The sequence below is a fragment of the Ranitomeya imitator genome, chromosome 5, assembly GCF_032444005.1.
Source record: "Ranitomeya imitator isolate aRanImi1 chromosome 5, aRanImi1.pri, whole genome shotgun sequence".
Lineage (NCBI taxonomy): Eukaryota > Metazoa > Chordata > Amphibia > Anura > Dendrobatidae > Ranitomeya > Ranitomeya imitator.
This window is the reverse complement of record NC_091286.1, coordinates 202,150,797-202,158,729: the sequence shown is the minus strand read 5'-3', so window position 1 is coordinate 202,158,729 and position 7,933 is coordinate 202,150,797. Positions and strand designations below refer to the sequence as shown.

Below are 7,933 nucleotides of genomic sequence, written 5' to 3'. Positions count from 1 at the left end.
GTGCTAGGGCTAAGCCCTGCTGTTCTCGTGCCAGTGGGTTGCTTTTGCCCTTGCCGGTCCCAAAGAGGCCTTGGACACATATTTCGATGGATTTCATTTCTGACCTTCCCGTTTCTCAAAAGATGTCAGTCATTTGGGTGGTCTGTGATCGGTTTTCTAAAATGGTCCATCTGGTGCCCTTGGCTAAATTGCCTTCCTCCTCTGATTTGGTACCTTTGTTCTTTCAGCATGTGGTTCGGTTGCATGGCATTCCTGAGAATATTGTTTCTGACAGAGGTTCCCAGTTTGTTTCAAGGTTTTGGCGAGCCTTTTGTGGTAGGATGGGCATTGACCTATCCTTTTCCTTGGCTTTCCATCCTCAGACTAATGGCCAGACCGAACGAACCAATCAGAACTTGGAAACATATCTGAGATGTTTTGTTTCTGCAGACCAGGATGATTGGGTGTCCTTTTTGCCGTTGGCTGAGTTCGCCCTTAATAATCGGGCCAGCTCGGCTACCTTGGTTTCTCCATTTTTTTGCAATTCTGGGTTCCATCCTCGTTTCTCTTCAGGACAGGTTGAGTCTTCGGACTGTCCTGGTGTGGATTCTGTGGTGGATAGGTTGCAGCAGATCTGGACTCAGGTAGTGGACAATTTGATCTTGTCCCAGGAGAAAGCTCAACTTTTCGCTAATCGCAGACGCCGTGTGGGTCCCCGACTTCGTGTTGGGGATGTTGAGTCCTTCTCAGTCCCTGGCTTACTAGAGGTAGGGATCCTGAGTAAATGACACGCAAACAAGGTATTGTGTGATTGTTAAGTCCTTCTCAGTCCCTGGCTTACTAGAGGTAGGGATCCAGAGTAAATGACACGCAAACAAGGTATTGTGTGATCATATACAGGGGAAGCCCAGGAGCACATCTCTCTCTCTGGGCTTTGCCCTCCCTTTATATAGAAAATAATTATTCTTTTACAGACATGCGCACAAGCGCTCATATTTCACTATCTCTTACATAAACAATCTATACCAGTCTTTATCAGTAGAAAGTTACATCATCTAGAAGGTGAATAAAGGCTGCTATTGAAAGAAGGAATGCACACATGATTACTTCCATAAAAGGAAATGTCAAGTCAGCAGAAATGTATCTTGTTGTAAGCCAGATTTCTCAGGAAGAAGACAAGATGGATTGTTTTAGTTCAGTCTGATCTCCACAATTCCCCCCTTTGACATTTTCTTTTATTTATTTTATTACCACAGGGCCAAAGACAAAGCCTTTATTTGGTATTACACATGTACATGCTTGTATTCAATAAGAGAATCAAATCTAGTATTAATTCTTCCGTTTAACTCTCGCAACCTTTTCTTTGTTTTGCAATAAGTAATGGGTACAGATCCAACAATCTGTCAGGGTTTGTGTATTGTTTAACAAGTCATGCACTAATTTTCTATGATGTTGTACGAATCTATTGTTCAAAGGGGCTAGAGAATTCAGTCTATCCCACGCCTCCGTTGAGGTTATCATTATTAACATCAATATCATGAGTTTATACTGCTTTTCTTGCAATGGCTTGCATGTATCCATGATGCCTTTCCTTCAAGCTTGACTGATGTAGGTGTTGTCAACAGGACTTGGAAGGGTCCGTCAAACCTTGGTTCTAGAGCCTTTCTGGTGTGTCTTTTTATATAGACTTGATCACCTGGTTCCAACTTGTGACTTCCTTCTGTGTTGTCAGGATCTGGAAGGGAAGCAAAAACTTGTGCATGCACCTTAGTTAATTGTTTCTGAAGATTTTGCACATAAGAAGTCAATGACTCAATATTTAACACAAGTTGCTGTGGAAAATAACATCCTAAATTGGCAGTCCTGCCAAACAAAATTTCATATGGAGACAGTTTAGTCTTACCCCTTGGGGTATTGCGTATTGAGTAAAGGGCCAGTGAAAGGCATTCTGTCCAAGGCTTTCCTGTTTCAGCCATGGCTTTCTGTATTTTTAATTTTAAAGTTCCATTCATGCGTTCTACCTTACCAGAACTTTGAGGATGATACGGAGTGTGTAACTGACTTTCAACACCCAACATTTTCAGTACATTTTGAAATATTTCTCCAGTAAAATGAGTACCCCTATCTGACTCGATCACTTCAGGGAGACCGTAACGGGGTATCAGTTCGGCAACTAGCTTTACAGCAGTGTTTTTAGCTGAAGCCTTCCGAACTGGATAGGCCTCTGGCCAACCCGAGAACATGTCCACACATACCAACACATACTCATACCCATTACTTTTTGGCAGCTGGATAAAGTCTATTTGTAATCGCTGAAACGGGTAGAGAGGTCGGACGTGGTGCTTCATAGGGGTCTTTGCTGTCTGTCCGGGATTATGTGTCAGGCATATAGCGCATGCAGCACAATAGTCTCTTGCATAGTTGCCAAAACCTGGAGCCAACCAGACTTGCTTTGCCAGTAGTGTCATTGCATTTGCAGACACATGAGTAGGGTGGTGCAGTCCACCAACTACAATCGGATACCAGGCTCTAGGTAGACATATTAGTCCATCTTTCTTCCAAATTCCCGCTTGTTCTTCTGCCCCTTCCTTTTTCCACCTGTCCCTCTCCTCTTCTCCTGCATCTTCCTGTGCTTGTCTCAGTCTATCTTCAGTATTTTCTGTGGGGTTTACAGTATGAACCTGTTGTAAGGGTTTGACAGCTGCTGCTTTGGCTGCTTTATCAGCCCTATCATTTCCCCTAGATTCCCTAGTGTCGAGTCTCACATGTGCAGCTACCTTGATTACTGCTACTTCTTTTGTTTCTTGTGCAGCCTCTAAGATCTGTTTGATCAGAGAAGCATGTTTTACAGGTTGTCCTGACGCTGTCATGTAACCTCTAGCTCTCCAGATTACTCCAAAATCAAACACAATACCATGTGCATACCTAGAATCAGTGTATATATTAGCTGTCTGGTTCTCAGCTATTTTAAGAGCTTCAATCAATGCTGTTAGTTCTGCTTCTTGTGCAGATTGTTTCGGTGGAAGTGGTTCTGCTTTGAGAGTTTCAGATTCTGACACAACTGCATACCCTGTATGGAAGTTACCTGTGTCATCTGCAAACCTACTACCATCTATAAACAGCTCTAAATCTGGATTTTGAAGTGGTGTTTCGGATACATTGGGTAAGCCTACCGTTTCTTGTAAAATGAGCTCTGTACAATCATGTGTGTCTGTAGGGAAAAAATTTGTGTGTGTATCAGTGTCCTTATTCCCCCCTTCAGACTCGAGAGGTAGCAGTGTAGCTAAATTGAGAGTCTGAAGCCTAGCAAATGTGATAGTAGAGGGGAGCAACAAAGAACACTGTAGCCGCAAATGTCTGGCCATGGAAATGTGTTTTGGTTGGACCTGGTTTAATATCCCATAAACATCATGTGTAGTTTGAACTGTGAGTGGATGCTCTAGGACAATTTCTGATGCTTTGTCCAACAATAGTGAGACAGCAACAACTACACGTACACAGGTTGGCGCTGCTCTAGCTACGGGATCTAACCTTGCTGAAAGATATGCAATTGGTCTTTGTTTCCCTGCATGCTTCTGGGTAAGAACTCCTGTAGCATGGGAATCAACTTCTGCAGCCATAAGCTGAAACGGTTTGGTGTAGTCTGGTAGCCCTAACGCTGGAGCTGAAACAAGGGCATCTTTTAATTGTTGGAACGAAATCTGACCTTCTTTTGTCAACAAATAAGGTTCACTTTTTACACAGTCATACAGTGGTTGCATTAGTTGACTTGCATGTATAATCCATTGTCTACAATGAGACACTATTCCTAAAAATGCTCGTAGCTGTTTATGATTTCTAGGCTCATTCATCTGTCTTATTGCTTCAGTTCTTTGTGGTGTAAGATGCTTTTTACCTTGAGAAATGCAATGACCTAGAAAGACCACTTTGGTCTGACAAACTTGTAGCTTTTGTCTATTCACTTTACACCCTTCTTTTTCTAAAAAACATAGTAAACTCACAGTGGACCTTTCTGCAGTTTCTAGATCTGGGCAGCAAAGTAGTAGGTCATCCACATACTGCAAAATTACTACCTGTGGTTCGGGTTCAAACCTCTGAAGGACTGTTTGTAGGGCATTTGAATAAAGAGTAGGGGAGTGTATCATTCCCTGTGGAAGGCGTGTCCACGCCAACTGTTTGCCCTTAAATGTAAATGCAAACAAATGCCAACTATCTTGGTGTAAAGGAACCGAGAAAAATGCATTTGAAAGATCTATTACAGTAAATACTTGAGAACTGGCTGGTATCTGTGATAGTAACGTATGAGGATTGGGTACAACTGGGGTGATTGGATCTAGAACTTTGTTTATTTCTCTTAAATCATGTACCATACGATATTTGGGCATAGAACTCTTATCAAGAGTTCTCTTTTTGACTGGATACAGAGGAGTGTTAGCAGGTGATTGTATCTCTACCAAAACTCCTTTCTCTTTATATCCCTCTATCTGTTTTGTAATCGCTAGTTCCTGCTGGGCACTCACAGGGTATTGTCTGAGCTGTGGGAGAACAGTTCCTGGTTGCACAGATAGTTTTACAGGAGAGATATGCAATAGTCCCACATCGGTGTCACCCTGTGCCCACAGTGTTTCTGGGACCATTGAGAGGTCTAGATCTGTGGTGTACTCTTTTTCTTCAGCATAATCCTCAAAAGCCTGAATTCTAACATATTGTTCTAATGTTTCTGCATCATCAGGGATAGTCAGTATAACTGTGCCATCTTCCCTAAAATTGATGTTAGCTTCTAATTTCTTTAGGACATCAGTTCCTAACAAACATGTTGGGGCACCTCTGGCATACAAAAATCTGGATGCAAAACATTTAGGTCCTAATGAGACCTCTAGGGGCACAGTATATGGCAGTGTTCGAATTACCCCATCATAACCCTCAGCAAAAGTTGTTTGTTCTGAAATATCTTCCGGATTCGGAAGAAAATCTTGATTCAAGATTGAGGAAGTTGCACCTGTATCTATCAAAAATGGAATCTCTCTCCCCCCCACATTCACCTGTATCATAGGTCTTCTAGCTGGTAGGGAAGTTTGTAACACATCGAGTCAATCTGAATCTGGTATGGGACCATCTATGATGGTAGATTTCTGCTGGTTGTCCGTTTGGGGAGGGTTATTTCTGGGAACAAATTTGCCTGACTTTATATCTGCCAACTTCTTCCTGCACTCTCTTTGGAAATGACCTGGCTTTTTACAGTAGTGGCAAGGAAAGTTGTGTTTCACTCTTCCTCCTGTATTAGCTTGTGCTATTCTAACAGGCTTACGATTCTCTCTCATATCCATGACTATTCCTAAACATCGTTGTTTCACAATATTTGGTTGTTCAATTGTTCTCCAATCTGGAGTAGAGGATTTAAATTTTTCTCTGATTTTCGGATCTAGCCCCTCTATTAATTGTTTTGTAAAAAGTCTCCTTACTGAAGCATCAGTCAAATCCAATCCTTCATCCCTAAAGCTATTTTCTAATTCTTGACTATATTCTTCAATACTTTGCCCAAATTTCTGCATAATCACACCCGTAGATCCCCTTTCCCTCTGTTTTTCTCTCATGAAAATTATTAATGCCTCTGTGAACTGGGTACCTGATGCTTCTGTCTGTAAGGCACCCCCTTCTGCCACTGGTCTATTGGGCTGTAGGTGTGTCAATAATTCCTGAAAAAGTCCGGGGGACATTTTCATTCTACATAATTCTTCCCCGTCCGCCCAGACCCCAGCATGAGTCTGCATGATTTGTTGTATGTATTGTGCAAATCGGATGGGATATTGAGTGGGATCAGGCGCATTATGCAGGAGGGACATACCTTCAGCAGGGGACCAAGGAAAATACTGTCGGGTCTGGTGATATCTAGTTCCCATTACCCCGTCAGCACCAGGTTCCCTAAAGGGTCTTGGTACTACCCTAACAGGGGCAAGTACAGCGCCATGTCTAGGTGTACCACAGACTAGGCAATCATTTCTCCAATCTGGATTTTGTTGTCCACAGTGTGAACATACCCATCCTCCTACCCCACCAAGATTGGGATACAAGGCTGGAAATTGTTTTCCTCCTTCTGCTCCTCCAGATGGTACAAATGATTGGGCTTTTGGATCTAGGTAAGGTGGTGGGATTATGTCACAACTTTTTCCCTTCCCCATAATCCATTTGGAAGTGTCTGGATCATACTTCCAATTCTCCTCTTTAGCTGTTTTTGAGACCTCTATCATACAGTGTATGATTTCTTCCCACCCATTGTCTTTGATAATTCCACCTCGTTCTTTACTCAGTCTTTCCCATTCAGTGCTAAACATAAGTGCTTCTGAAATTCCCAATTTTTCTCTTACCCTTCTAATCTGACTTCTGACTGTCTTCCCACATCTTTCCTGTATGATATCTGCTGCTTCCACTTGTCCTAAGACGGTTTTTGTCTGTTTATTTCCCATTTTTCTATTTTTTCAATATTAGCTATTTCTACCCCAGGTGACGTTTGGACAATCACTTATCCTAGGTGATGTCTCGTTGCCTTCTCTCCTAGGGAGCTAAAATATTGAAGGGCTGATCTGCTCCATTCTTTCTAATGTGCAGAATGTACTTAAGTGCTATTATGCACGCAACCAGACCCAGCAACACCATACAGATCACAAAACTTTCTGTGTCAGTTAGCATACTTGTCCCAGGCTCATGGACCCGCGTCCTGGGCTCATTCTATCAAACCTTATCCAGAAATGAAGGAGGTTAAGCACTTAAATGAGAGTCAAGCATGGGCGGAGGTCTCCCCGAAAGGACGCAACCACATGACCCAGTTAGGCTGACTTCCGTGTATAAGGCTTATACCCCAACTATTTCGGCTTATTTTTCTACGCACTTTTGCTCTTCTTTCACAACATACCACAACCTTCACTCTGTTCACACACTGCCAGGGACAGGACTCATAAATCTATACAATATAGTAACCCGAGTTTTATAGGTATCTACTCACTACTAGACTAACCCAGCGCGACACGGCTCATAGAGATCTTTCGGATAATACAAGGCAGATAAAAGAGAACTAATAATGTCTCTTACCTGGCCAGGTTTTTCAGTTCATTTGCCGTCCATTATCCCAGATCTCCATTGTCCGTATCCGCAGGTGAATCTCGAGCAAATACTCTCATCTCGGGTCCCCGTTCGGTGCGCCAAAGAAATGTTAAGTCCTTCTCAGTCCCTGGCTTACTAGAGGTAGGGATCCAGAGTAAATGACACGCAAACAAGGTATTGTGTGATCATATACAGGGGAAGCCCAGGAGCACATCTCTCTCTCTGGGCTTTGCCCTCCCTTTATATAGAAAATAATTATTCTTTTACAGACATGCGCACAAGCGCTCATATTTCACTATCTCTTACATAAACAATCTATACCAGTCTTTATCAGTAGAAAGTTACATCATCTAGAAGGTGAATAAAGGCTGCTATTGAAAGAAGGAATGCACACATGATTACTTCCATAAAAGGAAATGTCAAGTCAGCAGAAATGTATCTTGTTGTAAGCCAGATTTCTCAGGAAGAAGACAAGATGGATTGTTTTAGTTCAGTCTGATCTCCACAGTGATCATATACAGGGGAAGCCCAGGAGCACATCTCTCTCTCTGGGCTTTGCCCTCCCTTTATATAGAAAAGAATTATTCTTTTACAGACATGCACACAAGCGCTCATATTTCACTATCTCTTACATAAACAATCTATACCAGTCTTTATCAGTAGAAAGTTACATCATCTGGAAGGTGAATGAAAGGCTGCTATTGAAAGAAGGAATGCACACATGATTACTTCCATAAAAGGAAATGTCAAGTCAGCAGAAATGTATCTTGTTGTAAGCGAGATTTCTCAGGAAGAAGACAAGATGGATTCCTTTAGTTCAGTCTGATCTCCACAATTCCCCCCTTTGACATTTTCT

At 42.3% G+C, this 7,933-nt stretch overlaps 1 long non-coding RNA gene across 1 annotated transcript; it reads right to left on the bottom strand.

Annotated features, from left to right (window-relative positions):
- Nucleotides 1–861: 861 nt before the first annotated feature.
- LOC138681725 (uncharacterized) lies at nucleotides 862–7,581 on the bottom strand. Its single transcript, XR_011321972.1, has 2 exons — nucleotides 7,066–7,581; nucleotides 862–1,714 (listed from the first exon to the last, which is right to left on the bottom strand). It is a non-coding gene; the product is annotated as an uncharacterized lncRNA (long non-coding RNA).
- Nucleotides 7,582–7,933: the final 352 nt, after the last annotated feature.